Source organism: Capsicum annuum, chromosome 10 (genome assembly GCF_002878395.1).
Source record: "Capsicum annuum cultivar UCD-10X-F1 chromosome 10, UCD10Xv1.1, whole genome shotgun sequence".
Taxonomy (NCBI): domain Eukaryota; kingdom Viridiplantae; phylum Streptophyta; class Magnoliopsida; order Solanales; family Solanaceae; genus Capsicum; species Capsicum annuum.
This window is the reverse complement of record NC_061120.1, coordinates 142,651,151-142,667,948: the sequence shown is the minus strand read 5'-3', so window position 1 is coordinate 142,667,948 and position 16,798 is coordinate 142,651,151. Positions and strand designations below refer to the sequence as shown.

The 16,798-nt window shown below is 37.0% G+C and overlaps 1 long non-coding RNA gene across 1 annotated transcript; it reads right to left on the bottom strand.

The window, feature by feature from the left end:
• Positions 1-6: 6 nt before the first annotated feature.
• LOC107845884 lies at positions 7-15,517 on the bottom strand. Its single transcript, XR_001667058.2, has 5 exons — positions 15,328-15,517; positions 15,108-15,149; positions 11,530-11,609; positions 2,534-2,612; positions 7-1,435 (listed from the first exon to the last, which is right to left on the bottom strand). It is a non-coding gene; the product is annotated as an uncharacterized LOC107845884 (long non-coding RNA).
• Positions 15,518-16,798: the final 1,281 nt, after the last annotated feature.

The window sequence follows — 16,798 nt, the reverse complement described above, 5'->3', positions numbered from 1 at the left end:
AACGGAATACAAATCCGCCCATTCGGATCCTATGTAACACGCGAAAGGTCGCTATTTGTCAGGTCATTTTTGTAACCTGACTCGGAGATACAACAGAATTTAAGGTCCATGTAGTGGGAAAATCAATTTTATCCCATTTAATAGGTTTTCTAGTAGTGACCTTAGACCTTGCAAAATTAGTTTCAACTAATATAATCTGATATGATGTATCGTATAACTTACATCAAGGATTTAAAGTAGACAACAATCTATAATAAATCCTGTATGATAAACATATAAGTTCAGATTCAGGCACATATATAACAATATGTTTTTACATTTAATGTCAAAGCATCAAGTATATTCACATCAGTCAAAGATAATTGCAAATTTAGCTGAGTCTTAAAATAAACTGGACCATAGACCACAGTGGATTCAATTGAACCCATCAGAGACTCGAAAATTTAGATTTCTAGAATCTCTGAGAGCTGCTGAAAATGTCTCTGGTAACTCTTTAAGAGTTAATGGTTTAAAAGCAATTTGAACCATTTCAATATGCATAAAAATATAATGATTTTTATGTAAATCAATATCACGTTTATTTAACAAACGAATCGTTTCTTAGATGAATTTAATGCTAAAGACTGTCTAGTTGTCTTTATTATTTGTTTAGAAAGAACTTTATAAAACCAACCATAATCATAAATGGTTTTTATACCAACCTTTGGTATAGTCCACTTGTTTAACAAGTCAAGATTTTGAGGTATATCTACCTCTTCAAGTCGAGTACTCTTAGTACTCACATCTGCTATTTCCATGAGTAGATCTATTACATAATTACCATGAAAGTTCCTATGATACCAGAGTGACAGGATCTAAGGGCTGGCGGTAATCCGCGCGACCATCCAGACCTATACTATTGGAAGAACCGAAATATACGAGAATTTCTTACAACTTATTGACTGGATGGAAGTATTAATCTTTTGCCCGAGCAAAGGCCTGTCAGAATTTAATACATACTTGAGTTGAGCCCATGTGTCTAACGTCCTTTTTCACGGTTAGAATCGCTAGACACATAGGCTCAACTCAAGTATGTATTAAATTCTGACTGGCCCTTTGCTTGGGTACAAGATTAATACTTCCACAATTAATAAGCTGTAAGAAATTCTCGTATATATTGGTTCTTCCAATTGTATAGGTCTGGATCGCCTCACGGATAATACTAATAACAATAACAATAAGAATAAGAATAAGAATAACAATAACACTAGTACAAGTACTAGTACTAGTACCCAGTACCAGTACCAATACTAATACTAATAAAGAGGAAGGAAGCTTACGATGGTGACTTTTCGGACCCAGAAATTAGCTGAACTTTGAATGGTATCTGAAGTACAGGGATCCAATCAACATTCATTTATTTTCACTTTTATCTTTTATTTATCTCTCGCTGCAGCTGAACATAATCATAACAACAATAATAAATTCAATGTAATACCAGACCCTGGAATTTATTATTCAATGTAATACCAGACCCTGGAATTTATTATTCAATGTAATACCAGACCCTGGAATCACACCATCGCAAATTAAGTTTTTTCTTTTAGTGTGAATATATACTTCAACCCAAGAATATAACTTCTTGGAGCTGTGGCCTAGTTTTAGCAGACATTGGGCAGATATCTCAACTATTGCCAATGATGCATATCACTTGGCAGAGATTAGTTTTCTATAAGCATGACATTCGATTTGAATTATGTAAAACTACATAATTCATAGACATGTTCTTTTAGCTAAAAAGATGAAGTCTTCAGAGATATAATACTGCAGCTATCAATTACAATACAGTTCATACCTTACATTGCAGCCTTGACAATGAATCAAGAAGCTATTTCATAAATCTCAAGGGTATTTATAGAGTCCAATATTCTATTTACCCTCATCGGATCAATCCAAAATCCAAAATATCTAAATTTTGAATTTACCACAGCAAGTTTGAGGCTACACCAATAATTGAACCAAGTGAAAGAGATGAAGATCTCGTTATGCATATGCAATAGCTAGACTTCTTCAAACTTGCTACAATATTAATTCTGCATTGTCAAACTAAAATTACTGTGGTCCTAAACATATATTGACGACATCCAAATATTGTATCAAAATCTTATTATCAATTGCTGAGATACAAATATTTTTTATCTAATTCCATCTAAGATTAGAATTCTGTATCGGAACATATTTTTTCTGTTGCCATGTGCCTTCCTGTAATAGAACGTTTTTCATATGTACGTAATAGCCTGGTGAGTGCCTTCCTGTAATAGAACGTTTTTCATATGTACGTAATAGCCTGGTGAATGCCATTTCACGATAAATGTAATAGCGATAAATTTTATGCAAGTGCCTAAACTAGATGCTCAACTTTAATGAAGCACCCAAACAACCAAATTGTAAACAAAGGGAATTTAAGGATTATCTCAAAGACTAGAAGAAGCAAGAAGATATATGAAATCTGGATAATATTGTGTTTATTACTCGCTTATGATCTATGAGTTACCTTTTCATGACTCATTGAGGATTATCCACTGTAGACGAGAGCTTGGGATTGAATTGGATCTTGGAGACACCATTCAGCCCTAGAATTGCCGGGTGAACAGTTTAAGGGTTTTAGAGCCAACTTTGGAGAGGGAGAAATGAGCACAATAGCATAGAACATTCATACCCACAACTAGGCACAAATCAGAACTCAAATCAACGAACAAGAAGAATGATATTGTGCAAGGAATAGAAACATACCTAATAATCAACAACAAAATCTTGAGCAGCGGAGTCAAAATCACAATTGCAAAAGCTAAAATAAGCTTCGACCACTGAATCATAGGTGACAAATTGAAGAAGAACGAGCACAAAGTCAATCTTCGGCACCTGATGGTGGTCTTTGTACTTCTCTAGAATGAACCAGACATCTTTTCAATTTATATTTATTTTTCTTCGTTGTTTTTCATGTTTTATTTGGAGAGCAGTTTAACTATGCTTCTCCCATTTGATCATGAAAATAATATTTTGGGGGAGTTGGAATTGAAGTTAAGTTGGTATTTTATCTGGTCATGAATATAAGTTGGAGTTGTTTTTTAAATGTTGTAGGAGAAATAGGAGTAAAAAAGTGATAATAAGTTTGACTTGTTTTCACTTTTTCAAAAATAATTTTCACTAAAATGAAATATTTCTTATGGCCAAACAGTACTATTTTCACTAAAGTGAAATAATTTTTCGGAAAGAAGTAAAAGAATTCTCATGGCAAAGAATTCTCATGGCCAAACGCCTACTTAAAATATACTCCCTCGATTTCATTTTACTTACCCTTATTAAGTTTGGTCATAGATATCTCAAATAGTTTTTGAAAGAAAATTGACAAAAAAATGTTTGATCATACAATTTGTTATTATTTAACAAATAATCCAAATTCCCAGCTATACGACCTAAACATAGTTGCGCCACCATTGATGGCTAGCCAAATTCACCCTTCAACTCCCATATCTCAATTCCCACCTCTACCCACAACAACTAACCACCCATAAAATCCAACCTAAACTCATACTGAAATTCCCAATCCCATTGAAAATTATGCCTCTATTACTAATCCAAATGGATACATAAACAAAGTCGCCAAATCGAAGATAGAAGTAGAACCTATCCCGATGATAAAAACTGACTTTATTGATGCAATTCCAGTGGTGAAATGGACAAAACAAGAAGTAAATACGATGAACATCATTGAGAATTTTCAATATACCATTGTTGGCAAATTCTCATATGAATGGCTTGAATTATTAAAATACGGGAACTTATACCAAATTCTCACAAGTCGATTTCATGTTAGGGACTCTAACCCCTTTTTAACCAATCAAACCACCAAGGGCACCATCTAACTCAATACATGACAAACAAGGCCTTTACAAGATCATTTACCAATCATTCTTACTCATTGAGCCATTGCCTTAGGTCAAATCACCATCAACAAGTAACTAGTTATTTCTAGCAGACATTATCACAAACACCTTGAGGGCACACTCTTACCATGACCAAAACCCAAGTGAAAACCATCAATGTTAGGGTTACTCTTGACCCATTTGTTAAATCACAAGTAACAAGCACCCATATGTGCAAACCATCACCAAAAATATGTATAATCACAAGTTTAAACAAGAGAAAACATTACCCATCACTTTACATCAAAACCCTCACCATTTGTCTCAAAAATCACGATTAATGATTCATAAACAATGTTTAAATAAGATGATGTTTGACAAAATAATAATAGGGGAAGAGTCACATGCCTTTTACAAGATGATTCACGGAAGGATTTTGGTCTTCAAGTCTCTAGATGGCCTCTTTGATAAACCAAGCCGCAATCTTTGTTGAAAGAGTTTTTGAGAGGATTTAGGAGTGTTTTGATCTTGTATATGTGAGGAATGAAGAGCAAAATGAGGTTATAAGTTGTGGGTTATAAGGGTTTAGGTGTGGGAAATATCTAAAATGTCCTCGGCTAAAAGCTGTAAAATGAACTCCCTGTCTAAACCGCACCCTGGGGTACGAGTGGTACCCTAACTCATACCCTAGGCTTCACCATGGACCCCTAATTTGCCCAATATACGACCATACATGCATGACTCATACCCAAAGGTACGAGTAGTACCATGCAATCCGTATCCAAGTCAGTGACCACTAGATCATGATCAACACTCCATACGACTAGGTAGCATACGACCCGTACCCTAACATAAGACTTGGTAGGGGCTAAACAGTATCTTGGATAGTGTGTTACCAACCTAAACTGATCTCTATACGAGATGGGAGGGTACTAGTCATACCCTAGCGTACAATTGGTATGCTCAATCTGTACCCAACCCAGAACCTTAAATCTTGGGGAAATTTTCTAAGGGTCCAAAGCCTAGGTGTTTCAATTCTCCCACACTTGGATTATTCGACCTCGAATGACGGACAAGGCGAGTTATGACACACAATTTAACACATTATTACACATCCAACACATCATTTAACCAAGTTAGAACACAAAGACACATGATAAACACATGCCACGACCATTTATCAATCATCCATTCATTCAATTAACTTTGGGACTCTAACCCATTGTCTATCAAAACACTTGCTCAATTCAATGTTTAGGGACTTGAACCCATTGCCTATCAAACATAAATCAAGTTAAGATGATTAACACATACCTCAAGCATGAGTTTCCAGAACGGAAAATAAATGCGGATACTTGGACTTCATGTCCTCTTCCGCCTCCTAAGTAGCTTCCTCGGACTTTTGGTTCCTCTATAGAAACTTCACCGAAGCCACCTCTTTGGTTCGCAACCGGCGAACATACCGATCCAAGATCCTCACCAGGTTCTCCTCATAGGACAAAAAGTCCAAAATACCAACATCCTGTAAGGGAACAACCAATGAAGGATCGCCTATACACTTTCGCAACATGGACACATGGAATACCGAATGTATGGAGCTCAAACTAGAGGGCAACTCCAATTTGTAGGCAACATTACCAACCCACTTCAAAATCAAATATGGGCCAACCTACCGGGGGCTCAACTTTCCCTTCTTATCAAATCGCATTACTCCCTTCATAAGAGTTACCTTCAAGAATACCGAATCGCCCACATTAAATTCTAAATCCCTACGCCTTACATCCGCATAGGACTTTTGGCGACTTTGAGCGCTTTCAACCTATCACGAATCACGTTCACCTTTTCCAAGGCTTAGTGAATCAAATCGGGGTCAAACAACTTACCCTCACCAACCTCATACCACCCTATAGAAGATCGACATCTCCTGCCATACAACGCCTCAAAAGCAGCAATACCAATGCTGGAGTAGTAACTATTGTTATAAGCAAACTCAGTCGAAGGAAAATGGTCGTACCAACTACCACCATAATCAATCACACAAGCACTCGACATATCTTCCAATGTTTGGATAGTCCTCTCCGCTTTTCCATCCGTTTACGGGTGGAAAGCGGTACTAAGGCACACCTTAGTTCCCAAATCTTTCTGAAGTGACTTCCAAAAATGAGATGAAAATGGAGTACCACGATCTGACATGATAGAAATCAAAGTACCATGAAACTTCACAATCTCTGCCAGATACAACTTAGCATAATCCTCCGCTGACTAACTAGTCTTTACCTGCAAAAAATGAGCGAACTTGGTCATTCTATCCACAACAGCCCAAATAGAATCACATTTATTCTGAGATCGGGGATGACCGGTGACGAAATCCATCACTTTCCACTTCCACTCGGGAAACTCTATCTCTTGATACAAACCACCGGGTCTCAAGTGCTCAACTTTCACTTGTTGACACACCATACACTTAGCCACATAGCTAGCCACATCTCGTTTCATATTATTCCACCAATCTATCGACATCGGGAACACATAGCCTACCTTGGTACCTCAAGATACCATCACCACCAATCAAAAAGTCAACAACCTTTTGTTGACCCACATTACTCTTAATCTTCATCAAGTCAGGATCTAATATTTGCTTGTCCTTTACCTCAACCACAAGAGACCACTATGACACAGGATGCACAAACACACCACCAACCTCCGAGTCCGTGAGACGAACTCCAAAACTAGGCAATCGGTGAATGTCCTTCACCAACTCCCGCTTATCCTCGTCAACATAAGCCAAACTCCCTATGGATAACGTGCTAAGAGCATCAACAACTTTAGCTTTATCTGGACGGTGTTTAAGACTCAGATGGTAGTCCTTTAGCAACTCCAACCATCTTTTTTGTTTCAGATTCAACTCCTTTTGAGTGAACACATACTGTAGGCTTTTATGATCAGACAATATATCAACATATACCCCATAGAGATAGTGATGCCAAATCTTCAAGGCAAAAACCATGGCCAATAACTCCAAATCATGAGTAAGGTAGTTCTTCTCATGAACTTTCAATTGCCTAGAAGCATAGGCCACCACCCTACCGTGTTGCATCAACACACAACCAAGCCCAATACGAGAAGCATCTCAATATACTATGAAACCAACATTTCCCTTGGTCAAGGTCAAATCTCGAGCCGAAGCCAATTTATCCTTCAACCCTTCAAAACTACCCTCACACGTATCTGACCACAAGAACTTGACCTTCTTCTAGGTCAACTTAGTCAATGGGGCAGCTATCATAAAAAAACTCTCCACAAACCACCTATAGTAACCGTCTAGACCCAAGAAGCTCCAAATATCGGTTGGAGTAATAGGTTTAGGCCACTTCTTAACCGCCGCAACCTCGTGTGGATCCACCATGATCCCTTCACTAGAGATAACATGACAAGGAAAGTCACAACCTTCAACCAAAACTCACACTTTGAGAACTTGGCATATAAATGATGATCCTTCAAGGTTTGCAACACAGCACGGAGGTGATCGACATGATCCGCCTCATTTTTAGAATAGACTAAGATGTCATCAATGAAGACAATGACAAACAAATCCAAAAACGGATGGAAGACCCTATTCATCAAATCCATGAATGTCGTCGGGCATTGATTAACACAAAAGACATGACTAGGAACACATAGTGACCATACCGGGTCCTGAAGGCAGCCTTAGAGATATCCATTTCCTTAATCTTAAGCTGATGATAACACGACCTAAGATCAATCTTAGAGAAACACTTTGCACCTTGAGGCTGATCAATCAAATCATTGATCCTAGAAAGAGGATACTTATTCTTTATGGCCACTTTGTTCAACTGATGATAATCAATGCACATTCGAAGGGAACCATCCTTCTTACGCACAAACAACATGGGAGCACCCCAAGGAGACACACTAGGATGGATAAAACCTTTATCTAAGAGATCCTTCAAGTGCTCCTTAAGCTCTTTCAACTCAGCCGGAGCCATTCTATAAGGAGGGATGAAAATTGGACGAGTGTCCGAGACAAGATCAATCCCAAAATCAATTTCCCTATCGGGCAGAATACCATGAAGGTCATCGAGAAAGACTTCAAGAAACTTATTAACCACGGGAACCGATTCTAAAGATATACCTTCCGAGTTAGAATCTTTAACTCGGACCACATGATACAAACACCCCTAGGAAATTAACTTTCAGGCTCTAAGATATGAGATAAACCTTCCCTTAGGAACTAAAGAACCTTTTCCCATACAATGACCAGCTCATTAGGGAATTTAAACGTGACCTTATGGATCCAATAATCTAAGGAAGCATAGCATGAATGCAACCAATCCATCTCCAGAATAATATCAAAATCGACCATGTCTAACTCTATCAACTCTACCAGAGTTTCTTTACTACCAACAACTACCATACACCCTCTATAGACTCTTTCAACAACCATATAGTCTCCTACCGGGGTAGAAACAGAAAAAGGAACTAACAGACACTCGGGACCAAAACCAAAATGCACATCCACAAATGGGGTCACATAAGAAAGAGTGGACCCCGAATCAATCAAATAATACACATCATGGGAGAAAAGTCTCAACATACCCGTAACAACATTCAGAGATGCCTTAGAATCCTGGCGAGTAGCAAGTGCATACAAACGATTCCAGCCACTGTCAATACTAGAAACAGAAGCAGAAGCAAAAGCAGCACCCTTCGGTGCAGGAGCAGGTGTAGCAGCAATAGGGGCCTTGTTGGCCTAAGAAGCCACTAAAGAGGGGCACTCTCGCTGCATGTGCCCAATTTGACCACATCTAAAGCATCTATTCCTCCCCTTCTCAAATTGGCCATAATGATAACAACCACATAATCTGCAAGGAGGGTAAGATGGAACTGACTGAGCCTCACTAGTATAAGATTGGGCACCTTGGGCCTAAAATCCACTACCAAACTAAGACCGACGATCACCCGATAGACTCGGGTAAAGATTACTAGCAGAGGAGAAAGAACCGAAACTCCCCCACTTCTTTCTTAACCACCTACCACCATCTCCACCACTTTGCACTTAAGGCCTAAACCTCTTTCCATGCCTTTCACTAAACTCAACCTGTTTATTTTTCTCTTCCTCTACTTATTGCGTATACACAACCAACCTAGAAATATCCATTTCTTTGATCAACAAGCTGCCATGTTGTCAAGGACCAATTCCGGAGCAAACCTAGACAATTGGTGAAACTTTATGGCATACTCCTTGATGGACATCCTCACTTGCTTTAGATTAACAAACTCCTCCGCCTATGCTTCCCTCAGCTCTAGAGGAAAGAAGCAGTCCAGAAAAGCATTAGTAAAATCCTCCCATAAAGATGACTCATCAACACCACCCCTCGTTCATTCCCACTCCTCGTACCATTGGTATGTCATGATGTTCATTTGACAGGATGCAAACTCCACCCCTTCCACATTAGTGGCATGCATGACTCTAAAATCTTTTCCATCTCATCCAGAAAACCTTGGGGATTTTCCTCCACCTTAAAACCAGTAAAGGTCGAGGGACTCAACCTCACAAATTGGCCAAACCTTGTGGCCTCAGAAGATGGAGTAGAAAATGTACCACGCTCAGCTTGAGAAGCTACCAACTAAGCAATCATATGAATTGACTGACGAAACTCAGATTCGATACGTCAGCCTGAGAAACTGGGGGAGGACTAGAGGAACTGGTGGAACTCCTGGACCATCAGGTATCGGACCTTTAGACCAAGGATCAACTCCATAAGTAGAGCGAGTCCCATCAACATCGTCCCCAATTGGGACGAAAGGGTTTGCAAGAACTTCAGATCTTCTTGGAGGCGTGATCTGAAAGATAAGCAAACGAAAATCAAAAGGATCTAAGATCTTAAACCCTATAGCTCGAAATAAGACAACAAAAAAGTGAAACATTCCTAAATGCCTTGTAGCCTCTCTCTATTACTCGACACAACAACTGACCATGAACATAGACTCTGATACCAAATTGACATGAACCGAAATCGGGCCTTGTCTTATTGGCATATCAAGCCCAACAAAGATCAGAGATCGCCCCGTTAACCCAACCTATCACATCAATCCACAAGCATCGGATAAACTCTGAACATATAATAAGATAACGGAAACAAGACTAATAATCATAACTCAAGAAAATCTAGCTATTCATTAATGTCAAAATTCAAAATCCAATCTACCTAAGTCCACAGTCATCCACAAGCCTCAATAAATCCGAAGTCAATAATATATCGAGATAAGCCCCCGACAATAGCCAAAACCAAATCTAAAATAAGTCTATGACATATGCTAAGAAGACCACGAAATGTGTGCCTTTTGAAGGATGAAAGCTCACTACTTCGATGTCAACACTCGAATCGCTCGAACACCTAATCACTGCGCAGGAAGAGAAGAAAATGGTCTAGCCCCTGTGTCATGTGGGGACACAACATCCGATGACGGTTATCCGTTAGAGCGCTAGCATGTAACTCAAGGGTAAGGATAAAATAATGTCATTATTCAATACCAAGTCAAACCACCATATGCCACCACATTTATACACATAGACATGTAAATACATGTGGATACACTAAGTGTCAAAAGATAACAAGGTTTAGCATGCATTTCAAAGCACTCAAACATGAACCATAAAGTGGAGGACTTTAACCTTCCACCGCTTAGGTTATATCGAGCAAAAGGACTTTAACCTTAATCCATCTTATTAAGCAAGTGAACTCTAACCACAAGCCTTTTCATTAGTTAAGTGGACTCTAACCACAAGTCATTTCATTAGACAAGTGGACTCTAACCACAAGCCCTTTCCATTATGCAAGTGGACTCTAACCACAAGTCATCGCGCTCATTACTAGTCGACATTGGGACTCTAACCCTTTGTCCATGCATTCACATCACACCATTCACATTGGAGGACTCTAACCCATTCAACCATCTCAAGCCATCAAAGCCACAATTTTACATCATGCATGACCACAAGGTCTCCATGAATCATATATCAATCAATCACTTTGATAAGCCAATACATTAGTTTCAAATATCATTCAAGTTAAATTGTGGTCCTCAAAACCTTTATCAAATCACCCATTAGCACTCTTACACCAAGCTTAGTTCAAACACAAGTTGTTTTCATGTTAGGGACTCCAACCCCTTTTTAACCAATCAAAACACCAAGGGAACCATTTAACTCATTACATGACCAACAAGGCCTTCACAAGATTATTTACCAATCATTCTTACTCATTAATCCATTGCCTTAGGTCAAATCACCATCAACAAGTAACTAGTTAATTCTAGTAGATATTTTCACAAACACCTTGAGGGCATACTCTTACCATGACAAAAACCCACGTGAAAACCATTTCCTGACCCATTTGTTAAATCACAAAAAACAAGCACCCACATGTTCAAACCAACATGAAAAGCATGTATAATCACAAGTTTAAACAAGAGATAACATTACCCATGAATTTACATCAAAATCCTCATCATTTCTCTCAAAAATCACCATTAATGATTCATAAACAATGTTTAAATAACATGATATTTGAGAAATAATAATAGGGGAAGAGTCATGTACCTTTTACAAGATGATTCACGGAAGGATTCTTGGTCTTCAAGTCTCTAGATGGCCTCTTTGATAAACCCTAGCCGCAATCTCTGTTGAAGGAGTTTTTGAGAGGATTTAGGAGTGTTTTGATCTTGTATATATAAAGAATGCAGGGACAAATGAGGTTACAAGTCGTGGGTTATAAGGGTTTAAGTATGGGAAATGTCTAAAATGTCCTCACCTAAAAGCTGTAAAATGAACTACCAGGAGGGTACGACTCCATGTCTAAACCATACCCTAGGGTATGAGTGGTACCCTAACTAATACCCTAGGCTTCACTATGGACCCCTAATCTACCCAACATACGAACATACATGCATGAATCGTACCCAAAGGTACGAGTGGTACCAGGCAATCCGTATCCAAGTCAGTGAACATTAGATCATGACCAACACTCCATACGACTAGGTAGTATACGACCTGTACCCTAACATACGACTTGGGAGGGGCTAAACCGTATCTTGTACAGTGTGTTACCAACCTAAACTGATCTCTATATGAGAGGGGAGTGCACTAATCGTACCCTAGCATACGATTGGTATGCTCAATTCGTACCCAACCCAGAACCTCAAATCTTGGGGAAATTTTCTAAGGGTCCAAAGCCAAGGTATTTCACTAATTTGGTGCTTATTACATAAAAAGATATTGTGGAAGGCTTCACAGATCTAAGACCTATCTAACTTTATTAACAATGTTATCTCCAGAGTTATGCATGAGAGATTGGAAGGTATGTTACCTAAACTACTATCGAAAAATCAGTCAGGTTTTATCAAAGGAAAGAACATTATTGAAAATATTAACTTACTCAGGAAATAGTCACTGATATTAATCTGAGAGGGAAGCTATCTAATGTGGTCATAAAGTTAGACATGTCTAAATCTTATGACAGAATTTCTTGACTATTTCTTTCTAGGGTCATGAGAAAGGAGGGCTTTATAGAGGTTGTTATAGATTTGATATGGAGGTTGGTGGAATATAATTGCTATGCCAATATTATTAATGTTAAATCACATGGATTCTTTCATTCCACCCAAAGAATTAAGCAGGGTGATCCTTTGTCACGTGCTCTATTTATTCTCACATCCTTTGTCACGTGCTCTATTTATTCTCACAGCAACAGTTCTATCTAGAGCCCTTAATACTCTTTTTGAAGATGGAAGATATAAAAAATATGGATTATCTAAAAGAGCAAGGAAATAAATCATCTGGCTTATGCAAATGGCACCATCATATTTACATCTGCTGATAAGTATTCACTTGAGAACGTGATATCAGTCCTTAAGGGTATCAATAGGTTTTAGGTCAACTAGTGAATGATCATAAAAGTAGCTTTTACGTGTATAATAAAATGGCTACAAAATTAAAGAGTGAGGTGCAAGTACTTATAGGGTTTCAACATGTAGAGTTTCTTTTACATATTTAGGCTGCCCCATTACTAATTCTAGGAAGATAAAGGCATACTACAATGATTTGATCAAGAAGGTGAAAGAAAGTATTCAGAATTGGAAGGGTAAACTGTTATCCTATGGTGCAAGGCTGTGCTTATAGCAGTGTGCTTGAAAGCATTCCTGTACATTTACTATCTGTTGTGGGTCCTCCTAAGTTTATCCTATATGAACTGCACAAGATTTTTAATAGATTTCTCTGGAATAATACGGAAAAAGGTAAGAGTAAGCATTGGGTTGCTTGGGATAAGATGTGTTACCCAAAGGAGGAAAAGGGCTTAGGATTTAGATCACTATTTGATATATCTAAAGCTATGTATTCTAAGCTTTGGCAAATTTTTAGGGCAACTAGATCAATTTGGACAAATTATATGCGGAATAAATACTGTAAAAAGATTATTCCCATAGTAGTACAATGGAAAGCGTGTTCTCAGATATGGAAGAAAATGCTTGAGGCAAGGGATTCTATGGAACAAGAGATTTGGTGGGAACCTATAGTTGGTTCATATAGTATATCGTAGGATAACTTGTCTAAACTAGGGGCTTTGTATTATGGTGTAGAACCTTATTTTGCAATTGTAGATGAAGCAGGAGACATAATTTCTTTCATGAATGAGGACAGGTGGGATGTACAGGAGATGCAAGAGCTGCTGCCTCATGATATTGTACAACATTATCATTAGTAAATATGCATCACCATGGTATATGCCATAGTGGATGCCTACAACAAATGATAAGTTTACAATAGCAAGTGCCTTTCATCTGTTCAGACAAAGGAAAAATCCATATGTAGAAATGCAAATGATATGATGTAAGAGTGTGCCTTTGAAAATCAATTTTTTCCTTTAGAGATTGTGAAAAATCGAGATCCCTATTGGTGACATCCTACAAAGATGTGGCATCAGTCTGGTTAAGGTATAGATGTTGTCCATTACCTCAATTAGAAACTACTCAACATGTGTTTATCAGTGGAGATTTTGCTCAAAGAATCTAGAGGTATTTTGCGACATGTTTAGGAGTTGATGGAACTTTGTGCAATGTCATCAAACCATTTAGAAATGGTGGAATGTATAGTGTTCTCGCAGGTGAAAACCTATCTTCCAGGTTGTCCCATGAATGATATGTTAGCACATATGAAAGAGTAGAAATAAGGTAAATCATGGGGGTTCTGTACATTGGAGAAGGGTAATCTAAGATATTTATAGAAGTTTGTACTGCTTGTCTATAGTTCTATACCTATGGTTATAGGAAATACCACAAGAGTGTCCTTTACTGGTGCAATTTTTTCAAAACTATACCCTTCTTGTGAAAATTGTGCAAATGTGTTTGAAGTTTCCTAATAATAATTGTTTTAAGTGTAATTAAGACGGGTCCTTTTAAGGTAACCATGCTTATGCTCTATAGCATTTTTTATAAGGAAACATGAGTGTGACTTACATTTTGCTCTGTCTAAACAAATGGCAGTGAATACAAGTTTGTATGCTAAAGCTTTGGCAGTGAAAGAGGGATGTGAGTACTATGTTGAACAATACTTCTTACCCTTAATATTAGAAACTGACTCCTTAGCTTTGACAAAGATAGTGAGATGTGAATGGGATTACCCATGGAACATTGTAATGATTTTCAAAGGATCGGGGAATGTATTAAAGGGAAAGCAGATTCAGATGCAACACACATTCTAAGAAGGGAACACTCCGGCAAATCTTTTTATCTAATCAGTATTTTAGTTTTGTAGGTACTCAAAGATTTCACTCATTTGTGGAGCTTCCACAAAAAGCAAAAGGAATTCTCGTACTAGATAAACAACAAATTCCACACATGAGAGTTAAAATATTGAAGATGAAGGCACCAAATTGAAGATATAGGCAATAACAACACACAAAAGGCGCTCCCAATAATAAAGAAACATATGTACTGGGAGCATCAAGAGTTGTCAACACAGATAATCAGTAGACACATAAATAAAGAGCAAGCAACACACACGGATGGAGAATGCAATATAAGGCTATACTAGTAACCTCGTTTAGATTCTAAGAGGTTGGTATCAATCCCATTAGGGGTTCAACCCCTTGAAGATAATAAACGAAGTTATTGAAGGTGTACCTTAGAGAAATTTTCTCCAGCTACAGATCTGAAAACAAACACCTGGAAAATCATTAAGCAAAGCTTGGAATTAGTTCCAACCTGAATTTGAATACATAGCACCTGGTGAAACAATAAGACAACATGACATGTAGTCGATTCAAAGCAGCTTATTTTATTTTTTTTTCAGCTCGTTTGCAAATCAGATCAATCGTATTATAGAAGTAGAAATGATTCGCACCGACATAGGATATAGGCGAGGAACATTGTCTGAACACGGAGTAGCCGCCGACATCAAAGGGTACCGTAACAGTGAAGAATGAAAGCTCTCAGAAAGAGACTTTACTTTCCGCGCCCCCCCCCCCCCCCTCTCCCGCCCTCTTTAATTTTAGGATTTGATTTGTTTTTTGACCTTTCCTCATCTTTCTTTGGCGTTGGAGTAGCTGAGTCCTCCGTTTGTACAGCTCTTTATTTGCAAGAAAATGACCCATCGGGCCTCTTTAAACTTAAATGGTTGTTTGATTAAGAATGTAGTTATGTTCTTTATTTGCAAGAAAATAATTTATCGGGCCTTTTAAAACTTAAATGGTTGTTTGATTGAGAATGTAGTTATGTTGAGATTAGTTATGGTGTGATAAGTTATGATGAAATTAGTTATGTTGAGATTATTTTTTATTAAGTGTTTGGTTTGTTGTTTTCAAAATAATATGTATGGTATAATTTCTAAGAATAAAGTAATTGATTACCAAAATACCTCTTCTTATTTAATTTCTTTTTCGTTTATATATATTGTTTTCAAACTTTAAATATTTATTCTTAAAAATAAAATTTTCATCTTATTCAACTTTTTTTGTGTGTGTGCATTTTCATGATTATATTATGTGTATTTTAAAAATAAAACTTTCATCTTATTTAGTTTTTTTTTTTTGCATGTACCTTCCCATAATTATGCCGTGTGTGTTTTAAAAAAAAGTCTTACTGCATCTTATTTAGTTTGAATTAAAACTTTCAACTTAAGTTTGTTAAAGTAAAAGAAGATTTGTTATTTATGTTACTTCATTTAAACACATATTACTCGTATAATATAAAATATTAAAATTCATTTTAATTGATATATACAATATCAATTTTCAAGTTATTAAAAAACTATTTAATTTAAAATATGTAATTGACCAATAGAGTCGATTGTGAAATGATAATGTGTATTAAAACTAGGCAACACCTTTGTAGTTGCTAAAATATTTTATAGATTACTAGTGAATGGTAATTATTATTATAAAATCTACTTACTTTAATTAATCTTTTCATTGTGTAGTAAGAACTTTTTGTGTGATCAATTCACAAAAAATAACACTTGGAAGGAAAAAGTTGATGATGAATTCCATTTTTCTATGATTAAAAAATTATAGTACCTATATTTTGTTGGATATATAAAAAATTATGGTACCTAGTTTTGATTCTTATTATGTATGAATCTAACATATTTTAATTTTTAATTTGTTAATTTTGCATTTTGATCCTTTATATAAGAAAATAGCGTCTAAGTTTATAAAATTCACAAGCAATGGGATGAAAAAAATGCAATGTTTAATTAATAAGAGGTTAATTTTTCTTAGTCATATATTTTCGTCATTTCAAAATAAGATATTTTAGTCTTTTTAATTTTTCATAAATAATGCGCTTTAGATAATCAAGTAGATATCAATAATCTT